The sequence below is a fragment of the Salmo salar genome, chromosome ssa07 (genome assembly GCF_905237065.1).
Source record: "Salmo salar chromosome ssa07, Ssal_v3.1, whole genome shotgun sequence".
NCBI classification, from domain to species: Eukaryota; Metazoa; Chordata; class Actinopteri; order Salmoniformes; family Salmonidae; genus Salmo; species Salmo salar.
Window position 1 is genome coordinate 14,804,455 of NC_059448.1, and position 22,552 is coordinate 14,827,006.

At 41.2% G+C, this 22,552-nt stretch overlaps 1 protein-coding gene across 8 annotated transcripts in view; it reads left to right on the top strand.

The window, feature by feature from the left end:
• LOC106608688 (neurexin-2) overlaps positions 1–22,552 on the top strand; it is a 1,106,898-nt gene that overhangs the window by 942,589 nt on the left and 141,757 nt on the right. The gene's annotated exons all lie outside the window — the stretch shown is intronic.

Genomic DNA, 22,552 nt, shown 5'->3' on the forward strand with positions numbered 1-22,552 from the left:
AGAAGATTGGAGGGACAGTATGTTAGTAGGTTGGAGGGATAATAAGTTCGAGGGAAAGGAGATTGGACGGACAGGAGAGGGACAAGAGATTGGATGGACAGGAGAGGGACAGGAGAGGGACAGGAGAGGGACAGGAGATTGGAGGGACAGAAGAGGTACAGTAGATTGGCTGGACAAGAGAGGGACAGTAGATTGGCTAGACAGGAGATGGACAGTAGATTGGAGGAACAGGAGAGGGACAGTAGATTGGATAGACAGGAGAGGGACAGTAGATTGGAGGAACAGGAGAGGGACAGTAGATTGGAGGAACATGAGAGGGACAGTAGATTGGAGGAACAGGAGAGGGACAGTAGATTGGAGGAACATGAGAGGGACAGTAGATTGGATAGACAGGAGAGGGACAGTAGATTGGAGGAACATGAGTGGGACAGTAGATTGGAGGAACATGAGAGGGACATTAGATTGGATAGACAGGAGAGGGACAGTAGATTGAAGGAACATGAGAGGGACAGTAGATTGGATAGACAGGAGAGGGACAGTAGATTGGATAGACAGGAGAGGGACAGTAGAGGGACAGTAGATTGGAGGAACAGGAGAGGGACATTAGATTGGAGGAACATGAGAGGGACAGTAGATTGGATAGACAGGAGAGGGACAGTAGATTGGAGGAACAGGAGAGGGACAGTAGATTGGAGGAACATGAGAGGGAAAGTAGATTGGAGGAACAGGAGAGGGACAGTAGATTGGAGGAACAGGAGAGGGACAGTAGATTGGAGGAACATGAGAGGGACAGTAGATTGGATAGACAGGAGAGGGACATTAGATTGGAGGAACATGAGAGGGAGAGTAGATTGGATAGACAGGAGAGGGACCGTAGATTGGAGGAACATGAGAGGGACATTAGATTGGATAGACAGGAGAGGGACAGTAGATTGGATAGACAGGAGAGGGACAGTAGAGGGACAGCAGATTGGAGGAACAGGAGAGGGACATTAGATTGGAGGAACAGGAGAGGGACAGTAGATTGGAGGAACATGAGAGGGACAGTAGATTGGATAGACAGGAGAGAGACAGTAGATTGGAGGAACATGAGAGGGACAGTAGATTGGATAGACAGGAGAGGGACAGTAGATTGGAGGAACAGGAGAGGGACAGTAGATTGGAGGAACATGAGAGGGACAGTAGATTGGAGGAACAGGAGAGGGACAGTAGATTGGAGGAACATGAGAGGGACAGTAGATTGGATAGACAGGAGAGGGACAGTAGATTGGAGGAACATGAGAGGGACAGTAGATTGGATAGACAGGAGAGGGACAGTAGATTGGATAGACAGGAGAGGGACAGTAGAGGGACAGTAGATTGGAGGAACAGGAGAGGGACATTAGATTGGAGGAACATGAGAGGGACAGTAGATTGGATAGACAGGAGAGGGACAGTAGATTGGAGGAACAGGAGAGGGACAGTAGATTGGAGGAACATGAGAGGGACAGTAGATTGGAGGAACAGGAGAGGGACAGTAGATTGGAGGAACAGGAGAGGGACAGTAGATTGGAGGAACATGAGAGGGACAGTAGATTGGATAGACAGGAGAGGGACATTAGATTGGAGGAACATGAGAGGGACAGTAGATTGGATAGACAGGAGAGGGACAGTAGATTGGAGGAACATGAGAGGGACATTAGATTGGATAGACAGGAGAGGGACAGTAGATTGGATAGACAGGAGAGGGACAGTAGAGGGACAGTAGATTGGAGGAACAGGAGAGGGACATTAGATTGGAGGAACAGGAGAGGGACAGTAGATTGGAGGAACATGAGAGGGACAGTAGATTGGATAGACAGGAGAGAGACAGTAGATTGGAGGAACATGAGAGGGACAGTAGATTGGATAGACAGGAGAGGGACAGTAGATTGGAGGAACAGGAGAGGGACATTAGATTGGATAGACAGGAGAAGGACAATAGAGGGACAATAGATTGGATGGAAAGGAGAGGGACAGGAGAGGGACTGACAGTAGATTGGATGAACAGGAGAGGGACAGGAAGTGAAGTGACTACTCAGTGATCATTGGGCAGCTCTTTACCTGTTATACCCTCTTACCAAACAAATCATTTCTCCATCCCTCTTATTTTGACTCTCATATGGTCTAGGTCAGGGGTATTCAACGCTTACCCTACGAGGTCCGGAGCCTGCTGGTTTTCTGTTCTACCTGATAATTCATTTCCCCCACCTGGTGTCCCAGGTCTAAATCAGTCACAGATTAGAGGGGACCAATGAAAAAAACGCAGTGGAACTTGCTTCGAGGTCTAGAGTTGAGTTTCAGCGGTCTATGTAAAGAGAACCCGAAAGATAACTTTATAAGGCAATTAAAGGACATCCGGCCCTTTTAAAAAGGCATTAATGCTGCCTTTAAATGTCTCATTGACCTGTGTGCTCACTGCTCTCTGGCTGCCGACGAGATTCAAAACCCATATTATTTTAATGGATGACGTTCTGTTCATTATCAGCTGGCTGCTGAACCCAGTGGCTTTGTTCTTCTCACTGTGTTGCTGGTGTCAAACACGCACTCGCACACACGCATACACAAACACACACACATGCAAGCACACACACACAGATGCAGACACGCGCACACACACACACACACACACACACACACGCACACGCATACACACGCATACACACGCATACACACACACCCTTCCCTGCAGGTATGAAGAGAGGCTGGTGCCAGGTGCTATTCTAGACTGTGCTGTCACTGTCTCCATGATTCCTCTCTCTCTGTCTCTGGGCTCACACTGACTAACTACAGCCTTCAAGGCAGAGTGAAAATAGTGCTGCTATCCCCTACTTTCTGCTCCTCTTTTCCTCTCCTCCCTCATCCACCCATCAGTCTATCTACCCTTAGGTGGATGTGGGGACTGAGTGTGCGTGTGCGTGCGTGTACGTGTGTGTGCGTGTGTGTGTGTGTGTTTAACACTTCTCCCTTTTCTTTACGCTGACCCCAATGCGTTTGGTCTGCTGCTGCCTAGGAGGCACAGGGACACATTTGACCCGGGGTCAAGCCTCATTCAGCACTGTGTTTGGGACTATGGCTGGGAGGGACAGACAGAGAAACACACATATACACACACACACACACACACACACAATCAATTACCTCGTACCCCTGCACACCGACTGGTACTGGTACTGGTACCCTGTGTAGAGAAGTTATTGTGTATTAATTATTACTTTTATTATTACGTGTTTTACTTTATTATTATTTCTCTACTTTATTTCTCTCACTGTAAGTCTACAGCTATTGTTTATGAAGCATTCATTTGATTTGATTTGAAAAAATCTTGCTCAGTGTTGGGGTTTCATACCACAGGTCAAGGCCAAAAACAAAGTTCTCACTGGTATGTCATTAATAATCATGCTCAGAGGGTATTGAAAGAAATCATATTTATAGTATTGCAACTGTAAATCACCTCAATCATCACGCAGTCAATCGCAATGTGTATGGTATCCACCACACGACTCAGGAATTTCCCACCTGAATTGTCACTTCTATTTGGTCCATTAATGTGTAAAAAGTTAAGGGGTCTGAATACATTCCGAATGCAGTTTACATAACCTGGCCTTCTACGTCACTCTATATCACCTAGCCTTCTATATCACCTAGCCTTCTATATCACCCATCCTTCTATATCACCTAGCCTTCTATATCACCCATCCTTCTATATCACCTAGCCTTCTATATCACCTAGCCTTCTATATCACCCATCCTTCTATATCACCTAGCCTTCTATATCACCCATCCTTCTATATCACCTAGCCTTCTATATCACCTAGCCTTCTATATCACCAAGCCTTCTATATCACCTAGCCTTCTATATCACCCAGCCTTCTATATCACCTAGCCTTCTATATCACCAAGCCTTCTATATCACCTAGCCTTCTATATCACCTAGCCTTCTATATCACCCATCCTTCTATATCACCTAGCCTTCTATATCACCTAGCCTTCTATATCACCTAGCCTTCTATATCACCTAGCCTTCTATATCACCTAGCCTTCTATATCACCCATCCTTCTATATCACCTAGCCTTCTATATCACCTAGCCTTCTATATCCCCTAGCCTTCTATATCACCTAGCCTTCTATATCACCTAGCCTTCTATATCACCTAGCCTTCTATATCACCTAGCCTTCTATATCACCCATCCTTCTATATCACCTAGCCTTCTATATCACCTAGCCTTCTATATCACCTAGTCTTCTATATCACCTAGCCTTCTATATCACCTAGCCTTCTATATCACCTAGCCGTCTATATCACCTAGCCTTCTATATCACCTAGCCTTCTATATCCCCTAGCGTTCTATATCACCTAGCCTTCTATATCCCCTAGCGTTCTATATCACCTAGCCTTCTATATCACCTAGCCTTCTATATCGCCCATCCTTCTATATCACCTAGCCTTTCTATATTACCTATCTTTCTATATCAACCATCCTTCTATATCACCTAGCCTTCTATATCACCTAGCCTTCTATATCGCCCATCCTTCTATATCACCTAGCCTTCTATATTACCTATCTTTCTATATCAACCATCCTTCTATATCGCCTAGCCTTCTATATCACCTAGCCTTCTACATCACCTAGCCTTCTATATCACCTAGCATTCTATATCACCAAGCTTTCTATATTGCCTAGCCCTCTACATCAAACTATATCACCTGACCTTCTATATCACCTAGCCTTCAATATCACCTAGCCTTCTATATCACACGATATCAGCTAGCCTTCTATATCACCTGACCTTCTATATCACCTAGCCGTCTATATCACCTAGCCTGCTATATCACCTAGCCTTCTATATCACCTAGCCTTCTATATCACCTAGCCTTCTATATCACCTAGCCGTCTATATCACCTAGCCTGCTATATCACCTAGCCTTCTATATTACCTATCTTTCTATATCACCTAGCCTTCTATACCACCTAGCCTTCTATATCACCTAGCCTTCTATATCACCTAGCCTTCTATACCACCTAGCCTTCTATATCACCTATTCTTCTATATCACTTAGCCTTCTATATCACCTAGCCTTCTATATCACATAGCTTTCTATATCACCTAGTTGTATATATGACCGATTCTTCTATATGACCTATCCTCCTATATCACACAATATCACCTAGCCTTCTATATCACACTATATCATCAGGGGCTTCCATCACATCCCATCGACTTTGTACAATCACAGTGGGTATATCAGAGTGGTGAGTCCGGAATGGCAGCCTATTCCCTACGGGCCCTGGTCAAAAGTAGTGCACTACATAGAGAATGGGGTACCATTTAGGTCTGTAGGTTTCGTTATAGGGCTGATGAGCGCTGGGTTGACCTTGGGTTGACCATGCTGACTGTCTGGACGTCTGAGAAGCTCCCTGCTTTATTTTATTGTACGGAGTCCACCCTCTCCCCACTTCTTACTCCTTCATTCTCACTCATTGTTGATTTTCTCTCTCTCTCTCTCTCTCTCTCTCTCTCTCTCTCTCTCTCTCTCTCTCTCTCTCTCTCTCTCTCTCTCTCTCTCTCTTGCCTCGCTCTCTGTTGTCCTTATTCTCTGTTGTCCTCCCGCTCCTCCCCCCATCACTTCAGGCCATCAGCCTCTCTCCCAGCTCTTTTTCTGCACCTCTCCCACTGGAATGACTTTTGATTTGCTCCGCGCTCCTCCCGAGTCCTTCACCTAAAAGAGTCCCCTCTCCCCCCTGTGCAACAGTGCTTCTTTAATTACTATCAGCTCCATGGTAGAGGACAGAGGCAAGTTACTGTAGGACCAGGACTGGGGGCTGTACCTTCGTATATCATGATGCTTTATAAGGGTCTCATGGGCAAGTGTAAATTCAGTATGACGTGTGTCTAGTAAATCTGATGTGGGTATAGTCTGTGGGGTAATCAATTTTGATTGTGGATATCGATTGCCATATCACTAAAGCTCTCTTACATCTAGGAGCTCAAAGAGATACAGAAAGTTCTGTGGGGACACTTTTCACTTTACATTACACAGGCCTTATTCCAGCGCAATGGATTTACCCATGTAATTACATTGTAACACACTAGTAGGTGACTGATTGTTTCTCCATGACTAGGAGAGAAATATGTCTATTAATATAAAAATAAAATAATACAATAATATAAACAGTACCAGTCAAAAGTTTAGACACACCTACTCATTTAAGTTTTTATTTTTACTATTTACTACATTGTAGAATATATTTTATATTTGAGATTTTTCAAAGTTGCCATCCTTTGCCTTGATGACAGCTTTGCACACTCTTGGCATTCTCTCAACCAACTTCACCTGGAATGCTTTTCTAACAGTCTTGAAGGAGTTCCCACATATGCAGAGTACTGAGCTGATTTTCCTTCACTTTGTGGTCCAACTGATCCCAAAACCATCTCAATTGGGTTGAGGTTGGGTGATTGTGGAATTCTAAAAAAATCACTGACAGTGTCACCAGAAAAGCACCCCCACACCATCACACCTCCTCCTCCATTCTTTATGGTGGGAGCTACACATGCAGAGATCATCCGTTCACCTACTCTGCATCTCACAAAGACCCGACGGTTGGAACCAAAAATAAAACATTTGGACTCATCAGACAAAAGGACAGATTTCCACCGGTCTAATGTCCATTACGCGTGTTTCTTGGCACAAGCAAGTCTCTTCTTATTATTGGTGTCCTTTAGTAGTGGTTTCTTTGCAGCAATTCGACCATGAAGGACTGATTGACACAGTCTCCTCTAAACAGTTGATGTTGAGATGTGTCTGTTACTTGAACTCTGTGAAGCATTTATTTGGGCTGCAATTTCTGAGGCTGGTAACTCTAATGAGCTCTGGGTCTTCCTTTCCTGTGGCGTTCCTCATGAAAGCCAATTTCATCATAGCGCCTAACGGTTTTTGCGACTGCACTTGATTGACTGACCTTCATGTCTTAAAGTAATGATGGACTGTCGGTTCTCTTTGCTTATTTGACCTGTTCTAACCATAATATAGACTTGGTATACCACCCCTACCTTGTCACAACATAACTGTATGTGTATATATATCTCTATATATATCACAGGAGGTTGGTGGCACCGGCCTCGTGGTAATGGCTGGAGCAAAATAGGTGGAATGGTATCAAATACTCCAAACACATTTGGTTGATTCCATTCCATTTGCTTCGAGCCGTCCTCCCCTCAGCAGCCTCCACTGATATATATATATATATATATATATATACAGGATCTCCTTCCCTACCCGACTCAGCCGTCTCCATGTAGCCTCCACAAGTGAGGACAGACACAACATACAAACACAGAAGCCTCTCATTACAGGAAGTAACACGGTGTTGACGGATGCCCATTGGAACCCTCTGTGAAACCGCAAAGCCTGGCTCTCTGGGCTGCATCTGGGGTTGGTCTGAGTAATGATATGCATTGGCCCTATGTCTGGCTCACAGCACCCCGCCCTGCACACACACACCAAGAGAGGGAGACACAGACACAGTTACACACACACACACACACACACACACACACACACACACACACACACACACACACACACACACACACACACACACACACACACACACACACACACACACACACACACACACACACACACACAGCAAGAGAGGGAGAGACACACACATGCGTGCACACACATGTGCAAGGACACACACTGTCTGTCACTGTCACACACACACACACAGACACACAAAGGGTCCAAAAGAGCTCTGGTCCAAGTTAGTGCACTATATAAAACATAGGGTTCCATTTGGGACGGACCACTGTGTGCTTTTATATGGCCAACAAAGTGAGCTTGTTATTCATCAACTCAACGGCCTCCATTTTGGAGTGATGGGTCACCGATGCTGAAGATAGTTCCCTGATCAGTCATCTCTTAGAAGCCACTTCCTTGTTAAGTTACAGGATCATCACGGTGAATTGCCCATTTATCTGAAGTGTAGGTGATTTGTAGATCATTCACCACAGTTCTAAAGTTAGCTGACAAGCGGGACCAAACTTCTAGAGGAGAAAGCGAGGGAGAGACAGTCAGTGTATATCTGTGGTCCTAACAAATGACAGTCGTTATGTTTACAATGTGTGAGTTGTCACGGTAACGGCTTTATCCGACCTGACCTCATCTGCAGTTATATTGCAGAGGCGACCAGGAGTCTGGGCCCCGCCAGTCTGTTTGTCAACGAGCTGTCCTGGGTCATCGCATTAAATAAGCCAAGCGCGGATTACATGTTAGGGGCCCCATTCCTTAGAAGACCCATACTATCTGTCTACTGTGACGGTGCCAGGTTCTCCGTAAACGATGGAGAAGTGTATGTCAGGGTCACTGTGAAGTATGGCTCTTACCATTTTTCCAACAGAATTTCTGAGGACCACATTTTTGCTACATTAACATTTTTACACCAACAAATAACCTTAAATTCATTACATTTTCATCTCTTCTCAAAGAATTCACCAGTAAATGCATTTACCCAATAAAAAAAACAAATTCTCTAAATGATCTTTCTCAAAAGCATTTGTATGTAGTCCCATACAATAATCTGTCCTCTAAATGTTGCAGCCCCACAGCAGTCCCCCCAGCTTTGAATACCACTGCTAAGGAACAGACACACTCATAATCTCATCTCATCTCTCCCCTCCCCTTCTTCCCTTTCCTCTTAAACGAGTGTCACTTTAAAAAATGGAGTCCCCTTCATCTTGCCGACGGGGGAGAAAAGACACAAGCCTCTTCTCAGCATGCGTGGGGCGGGGCGGCTATCGATTAATCCTGCCTCTGCGGCCCACTAATGAATTTCCTCCACATGGGTGGAGTGCTGACAGCCTCGCCTGAAGGCCTCCACCTGGCTCTCTGTGCTCTTCCTGCTTTCCGTGGTTTTCCTGTCCCCTCCCCCGGGGGAAGGGGGATGCTGCTCTGAGGCGAGTGCCCCCTACAAGTCTGGGATGCTTCGGGGAATTAGCACCGATTAGTTTCAGGCTCCACAGCTGCAGTAAACTGTCTCGGTATGGAATCAGAGATTGAACCAAAATGACCAGATGAAGTCTAAGCAATGAATGGACAGTTAGACCTTTTAACCATTGTGGTTGATTATATTCTGAGAAATACAGCCAACCACCCAGGTAGGCTAGGCACCTAGGTAGAAAGGTAGCTAACTAGGTGGATAGGTATTAGAACAGGTACCTTGCTGTGTTTGTAGTTGCGGTGGCGATGAGGCTGTGAATGCCCAGTGAGTTCTGGGTGTGAATGCCCAGTGAGTTCTGGGTGTGAATGCCCAGTGAGTTCTGGGTGTGAATGCCCAGTGAGTTCTGGGTGTGAATGCCCAGTGAGTTCTGGGTGTGAATGCCCAGTGAGTTCTGGGTGTGAATGCCCAGTTAGTAAATAGATTGCCTCCCTAGGATCAATACGCTATTAGGGGAGATGGGAGGAGCAGCGAGGCAAGACTGACCTGCTGCATCCTGGTTAATTCCCTGGGGAAGAGGGGAGAGAGGGTACACCACAGCACCCATTCACTCACTACGGCTAAAGAGTGCATAAGCTATATCCACCACACGCATGGGTTCAAATAGTGTTTGTTTTCATTCAAATTCTTTGTTCTTTCTATTGATTCTGTCCAGAGTGCCAGATCCATTTTGGACTGTTGTACTATTGGGACGATTTGATTGGTTCCATTGCACCAGGCTACCTCAGCCAAGTGCAGCTGAAGTATTTGAAAGATAACACCCAGATTTGGTATTCTAGTATCTGTTGTCAAGGAAGTGAGTTCGTGTTTATACAGGATCTCCCACCCTCACTTACTGTCAACCAATCATGAGCCCTCTACACTGTTACAAAACTTGAGAGGTGTACAACGATGCGGTACAGAGCTCAATTTGGCCTCTACGTGCCTCCAGAGGCTCCGCAGTTGCGACACACCCTCCATACAACGCCTACGACCACATTTTCGGGTGACGCATAAATTTGCTCTTAGAAATCAAAGCATATATGGGCTGCATGATGCGACAATAGGCTATTGAGGATTTGAGAAAGTCGCAAGTGTTCCTTGCCTCAGGCTGCACAGATGTTTTCTCATCAAGTGATCATATTTTCAAATCAAATGTTATTTGTCACATGCGCCGAATACAGTTGGTGTAGACTTTACTGTGAAACGCTTGCTTACGAGCCCTTCCCAACAATGCAGAGTTTAAAACTAAAATACCCCGTTCAAAGGCACTTCAATCTTTTCTCTTGCCCATTCACCCTCTGAATGGCAAACATACACAATTCATGTCTCAGTTGTCTCAAGGCTTAAAAATCCTTCTTTAACCTGTCTCCTCCCCTTCATCTACACTGATTGAAGAGGATTTAACAGGTGACTTCAATAAGGGATCATAGCTTTCACCTGGATTCACCTGGTCAGACAATGTCATGGAAAGAGCAGGTGTTTTACTGTTTTGTACACTCAGTGTACAACGGTACAATCATTATTTAAATTACGATTTTTTTTCCGGACTTGGGCTCATATATATACATATATATATATATATATATAGGCCTATGTGTATACATAATCTCTAATATGTATATGGGTGTTTTGTATCAATAACCACCTTAGAAAGCGCTGTCCGTTTCATTGTGTTAGACTTTGAAACAACATCCACAACGACCATGTTTTCCACTCAGTTTCATGTTGCAATAGTTTTTATTGGTTTTACAAATAGATATCAAGAAATAACATAATGGACAGTAACAACATAAATGCTGATACTATCCTATGCTACAGCTGTTGGACAATAGAAGAAAACATATTTACAGTACCAGTCAAACGTTTGGACACACCTACTGATTCAAGGGTTTTTCTTTATTTTTACTATTTTCTACATTGCAGAATAAAAGTGAAGACATCAAAACTCTGTATTGAGTTAATCCAATAGCATTGAGTTCAAAAAACAAAACAACAAACCGTGACGCAGAGGTGAAACATACACTACTCAAAAACAATCTCCCACAAACCCAGGTGGAAAAAACCCTACTTAAGTATGATCTCCAATTAGAGACAACTAGGACCAGATGCCCCTAATTGAAGATCATCCAAAACAAAACCCCAACATAGAAATACAAAACTAGACCCTGACAACATAGAAATAGAAAACATAGAAAAAAAACCTGTCACGCCCTGACCTAATCTACCACAGAAAATAACATCTTTCTCTGGTCAGGACGTGACAATAGCACTGAGTTAATCCAATAGTATTGAGTTAATCTGACAGTATTGAGTCAATCCAATAGCACTGAGTTAATACAATAGAACTGAGTTAATAGAATAGCACTGTGTCAATCCAATAATATTGAGTTAATCCAATACACTGAGTTAATCCAATAGCACTGCGTTAATCCAATAGCACTGAGTTAATCCAATAGCACTGAGTTAATCCAATAGTTCTGAGTTAATCCAATAGAATTGAGTTGATCCAATAGCCTTCAGTTAATCCAATACCACTGAGTCAATCCAATAGCATTGAGTTAATCCGATAGTATTGAGTTAATCCAATAGCACTGAGTTAATCCAATATAATTGAGTTAATCCAAAAGTATTGAGTTAATCCAATAGTATTGAGTTAATCCAATAGCATTCAGTTAATCCAATAGCATTGAGTTAATTCAATAGCAATACAATACCACTGAGTTAATCCAGTACCACAGAGTTAATCCAATGTAATTAAATTAATCCAATAGTATTGAGTTAATCCAATAGTATTGAGTTAATCCAATAGCATTGAGTTAATCCAATAGTATTAAATTAACCCAATAGCACTGAGTTAATCCAATAGCACTGAGTTGATCCAATATCATTTAGTTAATCCAATATTATTGAGTTATTCCAATAGCACTGAGTTAATCCAATATAATTTAGTTAATCCAATAGCATTGAGTTAATCCAATAGCATTGAGTTAATCCAATAGCACTGAGTCAATTCAATAGTATTTAGTTAATCCAATAGAATTGAGTTAATCCAATAGCCCTGAGTTAATCTAAAAGTATTGAGTTAATCCGATAATATTGAGTTAATCCAATAGTATTAAATTAATCCAATAGCATTGAGTTAATCCAATAGCACTGAGTTAATCCAATAGCATTGAGTTTATCCAATACCACTGAGTTAATCCAATAGCATTGAGTTTATCCAATAGTATTGAGTTAATCCAATAGCACTGAGTTAATCCAATAGCACTGAGTTAATCCAATATAATTTAGTTAATCCAATATTATTGAGTTATTCCAATAGCACTGAGTTAATCCAATATAATTTAGTTAATCCAATAGCATTGAGTTAATCCAATAGCATTGAGTTAATCCAATAGCACTGAGTCAATTCAATAGTATTTAGTTAATCCAATAGAATTGAGTTAATCCAATAGCCCTGAGTTAATCTAAAAGTATTGAGTTAATCCGATAATATTGAGTTAATCCAATAGTATTAAATTAATCCAATAGCATTGAGTTAATCCAATAGCACTGAGTTAATCCAATAGCATTGAGTTTATCCAATACCACTGAGTTAATCCAATAGCATTGAGTTTATCCAATAGTATTGAGTTAATCCAATAGCACTGAGTTAATCCAATATAATTGAGTTAATCCAATAGTATTGACTTAATCCAATAGTATTGAGTCAATCCGATAGTATTGAGTCAATCCAATAGCATTGAGTCAATCCAATACCACTGAGTTAATCCAATAATATTGAGTTAATCCAATAGAATTGAGTTAATCCAATAGCACTGAGTTAATCCAATATAATTGAGTTAATCCAATAGTATTGACTTAATCCAATAGTATTGAGTCAATCCGATAGTACTGAGTCAATCCAATAGCACTGAGTCAATCCAATAATATTGAGTTAATCCAATACCACTGAGTTAATCCAATACCACTGAGTTAATCCAATAGCACTGAGTTAATCCAATACCACTGAGTTAATCCAATACCACTGAGTTAATCCAATACCACTGAGTTAATCCAATAGCACTGAGTTAATCCAATACCACTGAGTTAATCCAATAGCATTGAGTCAATCCAATAGCACTGAGTCAATCCAATAATATTGAGTTAATCCAATACCACTGAGTTAATCCAATACCACTGAGTTCATCCAATACCACTGAGTTAATCCAATACCACTGAGTTAATCCAATAGCACTGAGTTAATCCAATACCACTGAGTTAATCCAATAGCACTGAGTTAATCCAATAGCACTGAGTTAATCCAATACCACTGAGTTAATCCAATAGCACTGAGTTAATCCAATAGCACTGAGTTAATCCAATAGCACTGAGTTAATCCAATACCACTGAGTTAATCCAATAGCACTGAGTTAATCCAATAGCACTGAGTTAATCCAATACCACTGAGTTAATCCAATAGCATTGAGTTAATCCAATATCACTGAGTTAATCCAATAAATTGAGTTAATAATCCAATAGTATTGACTTAATCCAATAGTATTGAGTCAATCCAATAGTATTGAGTCAATCCGATAGAATTTAGTTAATCCAATAGTATTGAGTTAATCCAATAGCATTGAGTTAATCCAATAATACTGAGTTAATCCAATAGCATTGAGTTAATCCAATAGCATTGAGTTAATCCTTTAGCATTGAGGTAATCCAATAGTATTAAATGAACCCATTAGCACTGAGTTAATCCAATAGAATTGAGTTGATCCAATAGCATTGAGTTAATCCAATAGCCTTGAGTTAATCCAATATAATTGAGTTAATCTAATAGTATTGAGTTAATCCAATAGCACTGAGTTAATCCAATACCACTGAGTTCATCCAATACCACTGAGTTAATCCAATACCACTGAGTTAATCCAATAGCACTCAGTTAATCCAATACCACTGAGTTAATCCAATAGCACTGAGTTATCCAATAGCACTGAGTTAATCCAGTACCACTGAGTTAATCCAATACCACTGAATTAATCCAATAGCACTGAGTTAATCCAATAGCATTGAGTTAATCCAATAGCACTGAGTTAATCCAATAGCACTGAGTTAACCCAATAGCACTGAGTTAATCCAATAGCACTGAGTTAATCCAATATAATTTAGTTAATCCAATAGTATTGAGTTAATCCAATATCACTGAGTTAATCCAATAAATTGAGTTAATAATCCAATAGTATTGACTTAATCCAATAGTATTGAGTCAATCCAATAGTATTGAGTCAATCCGATAGAATTTAGTTAATCCAATAGTATTGAGTTAATCCAATAGCATTGAGTTAATCCAATAATACTGAGTTAATCCAATAGCATTGAGTTAATCCAATAGCATTGAGTTAATCCTTTAGCATTGAGGTAATCCAATAGTATTAAATGAACCCATTAGCACTGAGTTAATCCAATAGAATTGAGTTGATCCAATAGCATTGAGTTAATCCAATAGCCTTGAGTTAATCCAATATAATTGAGTTAATCTAATAGTATTGAGTTAATCCAATAGCACTGAGTTAATCCAATATAATTGAGTTAATCCAAAAGTATTGAGTTAATCCAATAGTATTGAGTTAATCCAATAGCATTCAGTTAATCCAATAGCATTGAGTTAATTCAATAGCAATACAATACCACTGAGTTAATCCAGTACCACTGAGTTAATCCAATATAATTAAATTAATCCAATAGTATTGAGTTAATCCAATAGTATTGAGTTAATCCAATAGCATTGAGTTAATCCAATAGTATTAAATTAACCCAATAGCACTGAGTTAATCCAATAGCACTGAGTTAATCCAATATAATTTAGTTAATCCAATAGTATTGAGTTATTCCAATAGCACTGAGTTAATCCAATATAATTTAGTTAATCCAATAGCATTGAGTTAATCCAATAGCATTGAGTTAAACTAATAGCACTGGGTCAATTCAATAGTATTTAGTTAATCCAATAGAATTGAGTTAATCCAATAGCCCTGAGTTAATCTAAAAGTATTGAGTTAATCCGATAATATTGAGTTAATCCAATAGTATTAAATTAATCCAATAGCACTGAGTTAATCCAATAGTTCTGAGTTAATCCAATAGCAGTGAGTTAATCCAATAGCAGTGAGTTAATCCAATAGCATTGAGTTAATCCAATACCACTGAGTTAATCCAATAGTATTGACTTAATCCAATAGTATTGAGTCAATCCGATAGTATTGAGTCAATCCAATAGCATTGAGTCAATCCAATACCACTGAGTTAATCCAATAATATTGAGTTAATCCAATAGTATTGAGTTAATCCAATAGCACTGAGTTAATCCAATATAATTGAGTTAATCCAATAGTATTGACTTAATCCAATAGTATTGAGTCAATCCGATAGTACTGAGTCAATCCAATAGCATTGAGTCAATCCAATAGCACTGAGTCAATCCAATAATATTGTGTTCATCCAATAGAATTGAGTTAATCCAATAGCATTGAGTTAATCCAATACCACTGAGTTAATCCAATACCACTGAGTTAATCCAATACCACTGAGTTAATCCAATACCACTGACTTAATCCAATACCACTGAGTTAATCCAATAGCACTGAGTTAATCCAATAAATTGAGTTAATAATCCAATAGTATTGATTTAATCCAATAGTAATGAGTCAATCAAATAGTATTGAGTCAATCCGATAGAATTTAGTCAATCCAATAGTATTGAGTTAATCCAATAGCATTGAGTCAATCCAATAGCACTGAGTTAATCCAATACCACTGAGTTAATGCAATACCACTGAGTTAATCCAATAGCATTGAGTTAATCCAATAGCATTGAGTCAATCTGATAGCATTGAGTCAATCCAATAGCATTGAGTCAATCCAATACCACTGAGTTAATCAAATAATATTGAGTTAATCCAATAGTATTGAGTTAAGCCAATAGTATTAAAGTAATCCAATAGTAATGAGTTAATCCAATAGCATTGAGTTAATCCAATAGCATTGAGTCAATCCAATAGCACTGAGTCAATCCAATAGCATTGAGTTAATCCAATAGCATTGAGTTAATCCAATAGCATTGAGTTAATCCAATACCACTGAGTTAATCCAATAGCACTGAGTTAATCCAATAGAATTTAGTTAATCCAATAGTATTGAGTTAATCCAATAATACTGAGTTAATCCAATATTGAGTTAATCCAATAGCATTGAGTTAATCCAATAGCATTGAGTTAATCCTTTAGCATTGAGTTAATCCAATAGTATTAAATTAACCCATTAGCACTGAGTTAATCCAATACCACTGAGTTAATGCAATACCACTCAGTTAATCCAATAGCACTGAGTCAATCCAATAGCATTGAGTCAATCCAATAGCATTGAGTCAATCCAATAGCACTGAGTCAATCCAATACCACTGAGTTAATCCAATACCACTGAGTTAATCCAATAGCACTGAGTTAATCCAATAGCACTGAGTTAATCCAATAGCACTGAGTTAATACAATACCACTGAGTTTATCCAATAGAATTGAGTTAGTCCAATAGTATTGAGTTAGTCCAATAGTATTGAGTTAGTCCAATAGAATTGAGTTAGTCCAATAGTATTGAGTTAGTCCAATAGTATTGAGTTAGTCCAATAGTATTGAGTTAATCCAATAGCATTGAGTTAATCCAATACCACTGAGTTAATCCAATACCACTGAGTTAATCCAATAAATTGAGTTAATAATCCAATAGTATTGACTTAATCCAATAGTATTGAGTCAATCCAATAGTATTGAGTCAATCCGATAGTATTGAGTCAATCCAATAGCATTGAGTCAATCCAATAGCACTGAGTTAATCCAATAATATTGCGTTAATCCAATAGAATTGAGTTAATCCAATAGCACTGAGTTAATCCAATAGCACTGAGTTAATCTAATAGCATTGAGTTAATCCAATAGCATTGAGTTAATCCAATAGTATTGAGTTCATCCAATAGCTCTGAGTTAATCCAATAGCACTGAGTTAATCTAATAGCATTGAGTCAATCCAATAGCACTGAGTTAATCCAATTTAATTGAGTTAATCCAATAGTATTGACTTAATCCAATAGTATTGAGTCAATCCGATAGCTTTGAGTCAATCCAATAGCATTGAGTCAATCCAATACCACTGAGTTAATCAAATAATATTGAGTTAATCCAATAGTATTGAGTTAATCCAATAGCTCTGAGTTAATCCAATAGCATTGAGTCAAGCCTATAGCATTGAGTCAATCCAATAGCATTGAGTCAATCCAATAGCATTGAGTTAATCCAATAGCACTGAGTTAATCCAATAGCATTGAGTTAATCCAATAGCACTGATTTAATCCAATGGCACCGAGTTAATCCAATAGCACTGAGTTAATCCAATAGCACTGAGTTAATCCAATAGTACTGAGTTAATCCAATAGTACTGGGACTCAATGCAGGATCTGTGTTTCTTATTTTTCTTCTCATTGACACACAATTTTAACGTTTCTGTATATCAGAGTGGAGTGGTTTTTGCCAGAAAATCTGAGAAATTGATGGAGGGAGAGAGGGGGAAGAGAGAGAGAAAATGGAGAGAGGAAGCAAAAGTGATCAAAAGGGAAAGACAGAAAGAGGGAGAGAGAATGGGTAGATTGAGTTACCAGCCTGTCCTCACCTCTCCTGTCCTCGCTTGTCCTGTCCTGTCTTGTCCTTTCCTGTCCTGTCTTGTCCTGTCTTGTCTTGTTCTGTCTTGTCCTGTCTTATCTTACCCTGTCTTGTCCTATACTGACCTGTTCTGTCTTGTCCTGTCCTGAAGAGAGAGGTGCTGTAGATTTCCACTCTGCGTCGCTCCTCATATATCAGCTCTGCAGCTCCAGCCTTGTAATCTCCTCTAGCAGTATAGGCTTATGTGTTCCTCTCTGTCCCTGTCTGCTTCTCCACTATGCCATGCAGTGTACTTTAAAAGACTAAAACACAACTCAAATGTATGTGTATTGACTTGTAACCAAACTGTATTCCTCAGCTCTCCCCTAAACATCCTCTCACGGATGAGTCTCCCTCAGTGAGTTTCTGTTATCTGACGGAGGTTGTGCCCTCTGTACGGGCAGCAGTGGGTCTGTTTTCTATCTCTGGAGCCAGTCAACCACACAGAGTGTATATCTGACAAACAGAAAGAGAGGGAGAAAGACGGAGACAGAGAGAGAGGGGGGGAGCAGAAGAGAGAGAGAAATATGGCGAGAGCTGTAGGATAGAGAGATGGGGGACTTTAGGGCAAAGATGGAGAGGATGCAATGAAGCGAGAGATGGAGGAAGAGAGAGAGGGAGAGGAAAGAGGGAAAATGGAGAGAGATGTTTAGCTCTGTTCAGCCATGCAGAGTTCACATATGGATGTGTGGGTCCAACCACTCAATGCACTCAAAGCCAGTCTGCCGAGAGCACCCTCGATTAAAACCACAGTCGCCCTCACTGCCACGCTCCTCGCAAAGCCCTACATAGTTTAACACCAGTGTGGCATTGTATTGTTTTTCAAAATGCACACTGTTAAGAATAGTTGAGGCGCGGTCAATTTAAATTTTTTGCTGAATATCAAATTAGACTGTTGAAAGTGAATTGTGAAGATAAAGGGAGAACGTGTGTTGTTTCATTCAAATTCCTCATGAGGCATAAGCTTGCTTGAGCAGAATGGTCATGGATGCCATGTTGTCTATTTAGATAACTAGACAGCCAACTGCCACTCCCTCTGCCAATTCACTACTCAGCAGGAGAACAGAACTGGAGCCTTTCCATTGGCCGGTCCCTCTCCCAGTGAGGTTGAGCTTGAGACCGACCCTGGTCGGAGTGGGTTGCTCAGGGTGTTGCGAGACGACTCGTTCCAGAGAGGTGTGTGTGTACCTGTGTATTGATGTGTGTATTATTTAGATCTCACTACGACATCTTTAGTGAGTCTATACGTCAGGTGTGTGTTTGTTTGTGTGTGAGAGTGAGACCGTTGTACTCGACATGCCCAGAACTCATGCAGCTTTACCACTCCCGGGTCTGTTAGTGTGTTAAATCAATTCCCCCTTCTCTAACGGGCAATTCATTTGTGTTGTTTAGAAAAAGAAGGGGGGGAAGACGTGTAGAAAAGAGGAGAAGTAGAAGAAAGATGGAGTTTGATAGGTTATCTGCCTCTGCATGTGATATCAGAGATGAGTTTATGAAAAGATCCCTGTCTTCTCTCTCGCTGTCTCTTTTTCTCTCTCCCTCCCTCTCCCTCGCTCCTTCCTTCTTTCACCCTAATCCTGGAGGGTTCACTGATATGATGGATTGAGGTTATAGATCAGTGAACAGAGAATTTTTTTCCAGTTCCTTCCACTTTCCATCCGCCATGGAACTCCCTTTGACGGCGATACCTGAGGCACGGAGCTCAGGCCCCGTCAGATTGGCCCTAAAGCAGTGTGTGTGTGTGCATGTGGATCAGCCACTGGAGTAACCGGCCCCTCCGATAAGGAGTGAATATTATTCTGTAAAAGCGGTTATTGCTATGCCAAATCCGCTGTAAAGACCACTTTAGATTGGATTTGAAGGCTCAGCTGGCCACGCACCACCACCAGCACACAAATTACTTCCACCTCAGGAGGCTGAAAAGATTTGGCATGGGCCCTCAGATCCTCAAAATGTTCTACAGGTGCACCATTGAGAGCATATTGACTGGCTGCATCACCGCTTGGTATGGCAACTGCTTGCCATCCGACCGCAAGGCGCTACAGAGGGTAGTGCAGACGGCCCAGAACATCACAGGATCGAGCTCCTTGCCATCCATGACCTCTATACCAGGCGGTGTCAGAGGAAGGCCCTAAAAATTGTCCAAGACTCAAGCCACCCAAGTTGTAGACTATTCTCTCTGCTTCCGCATGGCAAGCAGTACCGATGCACCAAGTCTGGAACCAACAGGACCCTGAACAGCTTCTACCCCCAAGCCATAAGACTGCTAAATAGTTAGTTAAATAGTTAACCAATAGCTACCTGGGCTATCTGCATTGACTCTTTTTTGCACAAACTACATTTTACTGATGGGAGGGCCATCCATTTTTATTTCAGAGAGGTCTCGAGGTATCCCTCAGTTACTACATGTTTTCTCTCTGCGTTGTTCATTTGACTCCAGCTGAAAACCAAAGCTCTTGTTTTCCCACTCAAATGGTAGAACTTTCTCCCGTCAGCTTTTCACTAGAAATTGGAATGCAGAAAAGTTTATTCTCTTGGCACTCATTTTCAATGCATGAGGTAATTGTGTGAATGCTGATGAACTAAAAAGCTCAAATGTTAAGATCCTGGTTGGGTCTCTGTGGTGGGAATTTACAGAGACACTGAGTCAAGAAGATGCTCGGCAAAGAACTCACTGTCGCTTTGATTTCCATCAAGGGAATATGCTGTTGTGAGTATGTACTTACTCTGAATGCGAAAGTGCACACACACATACAATACATAAGGTTTTGGAGGCGGTAGAGCACTTTCCATCAAGACGATCTATTCAAAAGTTCTACGTATTTTAGCGATTCATGTGACTCCCCCCATCATGGCTACATGTGCAGGGAGAAGTTGGGAAGCAGAGAGCTCCGGGTTTATCATTCATTGAACATCGCCTGAGGAAGGAAGAGAAACCAGTCATACTATCTATCTCCCATCCTGTTTCTCTCTCTCCCTCTCTTTCCCAGTCTGAACAACAACTTTGAATGATTCATTCCATTCCACTGGAAACCCGTGTCTTAAAGAGACGTTCTGTACTTCAACTTATTTATTTTTAAACTCCGGACTTGTTAGCGTACAAGCTTGAAAGTGTATATATGAGCAAAGAGTTAGAAGAGTGAGCCGACAGTTAAATATACTTTGTGGAAAACATGAAGTCTGGCAGACGCAGTATGTGAGGGGATGGATGGAGTAAATGAAAGGTAATCGTCTTCTCTGTAAATCCAATTTCCAGTAAGTGAGCCTACCTCATCAAGCAACCTGCAGCGCCCAAATGGTGTCCTCATTTTATCAAGAATACTGCAGCTCCTTAAAAGTCAGCAAACAGACAGGACTTTCTCTCTCCCTCTCTCTCGTTATATCATTCTCTGTCTCGCTCACTCTCTCTTGCATGCTCTCTCTTGCACGCTCTCTCTCTCTCTCTGCTGAGTCACATGTACCTACACGTCTTTTAACACCATGGCCCAGGCAGGCTGACGAGTTTAGGGGTAGTTAGAGCCTGTTAGTATGGAAGGAAGTCAGGTAAAATAATATCAGACTGGGGAAAATGGAGTAAGGTCACAATGGCTGGAAACTGTATTTTAGAGAAATTGTGGTAGGGACAAATAAATACGGACAAGGATTTGGACAAAGAATGACGCCAATGGGCTGAAAGGAGGGGATAGCAGGAAGCCTAAAGTCACAATTTCCGAGAGGGGACTGAGGAGAGAAAGTTGTACACTCACTGTGGAGATGGAGCATGGCATCATCTAACACGGTATCTTAGAGAAACAGTTTTGAGGAACAAACTAATGGAGAAGAATGGCAGGGGACAGCGGTGGAGGCAGTCACATGCATTGTAACAAGTCGGAAGAGGACTCGACTGCAGCATTCTTTAACTATCTGAGGGTTTGTTTGCTCAACTCTTCTCCATTCTAGAGCTGAGAGGCCTGACGCTCTAAAAACACACTGAGCCAGAGCTCGATCACTTCCCGGAGCAATTAGCTGAGCCCACACGCCTGTTTGATTACACCGATGAAATTAGCTCTCCCCAGCCGGACCGCACTACTCTAACCTTGCTCCAACGTGACAACACTGTAGTAGTTTAGTTTGCAAAGCTTCCCTCAATCTACTTTCTTCTTTTACTGTAGAGTCAGTGAATATGTAACATGTAGGTTTAGGTTTTGTATGTGCAGGGAAACTTAGGTTTGTAAAACTCCCCCAATTTACTATTCTCTTCTGGCACTAGAGGCAATATACTGCATATGTTATGTACAGATTCTGGATGTGGAGGAAACTGTGAATAGGTTTGCGTGTTGTAGCGGTAATGTCCACGATTCGTGCTATTAGGTTGAAAAATGAGAGTGGGCAGAACCACTTTCCGCCATTTTGCTTGACGGATGAAAGTGATCCAATCCCCTCTTTGGCCATTTACATTGGCCATGCTATCCCCCGAACCCCCCCGGCAGTCCCAATAATTACAAAACTGCAATAGTCGACCGTGTCGCCGTGTTTCTGATGGATGAACGCTGATCGCTTCTACCCAGAGTGCAATATCTGTTTACCCTCAACAGCTAGACTTATTGAGCACCCATAATACATTTCTCTAGATTCACACTCAATCAAAACCAATCGACTAACTAATCAACATCCTGTAATTGTATACAGTGATGCCCATCGAACAGCTGCAGACATACATTTCAGTGCATTCGGAAAGTATTCAGAACCCATTACTTTTTCCACATTTTGTTTACGTTACAGCCTTACTCTAAAATGGATTAAAATGTTTTTTTCTTCATCAATCGACACACAATACCCCA